The sequence below is a fragment of the Canis lupus genome, chromosome 21 (genome assembly GCF_048164855.1).
Source record: "Canis lupus baileyi chromosome 21, mCanLup2.hap1, whole genome shotgun sequence".
NCBI lineage: Eukaryota > Metazoa > Chordata > Mammalia > Carnivora > Canidae > Canis > Canis lupus.
Window position 1 is genome coordinate 42,015,932 of NC_132858.1, and position 1,124 is coordinate 42,017,055.

Genomic DNA, 1,124 nt, shown 5'->3' on the forward strand with positions numbered 1-1,124 from the left:
TCTCCTTCCTTCTTCTTTTTATTTAGGAAAGCAGACCCTGCATGGAGTGCCAAGCCTGATGCAGGGCTCAATCCCACGATCTGAGCTGAAACCAAGAGTCCGATGCTTAACCAACTGAGCCATCCAGATACCCTGTCCCTTGAGTGTTGTGTCTGAAACATAAATGAACCCAAACCTTTCTGGAAGAACAGATAATTCAGAACTATCCAAATATTTTTGTAAAAGATTTAATGGAGAGCCCTTGTCAGAAAATAATTGAGATGCCTGAGTCGGGGACCTTGGGCTATCAGGCCAGTGTACATCTCCGAATGGCAGTGCTGAGCCGGGTGCGACCACCACGAGTAGAAAACTAGAAAATCTCCTGGGGCCCTTTCACGAAGATGGCACCTAAGGCGAAAGGAAGCCCCTGCCCCTCCCAAAGCCGAAGCCAAAGCAAAGGCTTTGAAAGCAAAGAAAGTGGTGCTGAAAGGCGTGCACAGTCACAAAAAAAAGAAGATCCACACGTCACCTACATTCCAACGACCCAAGACCCTGCATCTCCGCAGGCAGCCCAAATATCCTCTAAAGAGCGCCCCCAGGAGAAACAAGCTTGATCACTATGCCATCATCAAGTTCCCCTTAACTACTGCATCAGCCATGAAGAAAATAGAAGACAACAACACACTTGTGTTCATCGTGGATGTCAAGGCCAATAAGCACCAGATCAAACAGGCGGTGAAGAAGCTCTATGACATTGATGTGGCCAAGGTCAACACCTTGATCAGGCCTGATGGAGAGAAGAAAGCATATGTTCGACTGGCTCCTGACTATGATGCTTTGGATGTTGCCAACAAAATTGGGATCATCTAAACTGAGTCCAGCTGGCTATAAATCTAAATATAAATTTTTTCACCATAAAAAAAAAAATCTCCTGGGGTCAGTGAGACATCCGTGCTCTGGAGTTCAGGGAACCAAACGCAGGCCAGGTGGGGGAATGGGGTGAGGCTCAGACCACCAAGAACTTCCTGTGCATCGTCTGTTTTGGGGGTGAGATGTGGCTCCTGCTCTAAAAGGGAATAATCCAACTGAGAAGATAATCAACTCTTTAAAAAGACAACCAGCTACCACACAGGTACCTGATGGGG

General features: G+C 47.0%; 1 pseudogene; it reads left to right on the forward strand.

Annotated features, from left to right (window-relative positions):
* Positions 1-380: 380 nt before the first annotated feature.
* Positions 381-923, forward strand: LOC140613522 (large ribosomal subunit protein uL23 pseudogene; annotated as a pseudogene).
* The last annotated feature ends 201 nt before the right edge of the window (positions 924-1,124 follow it).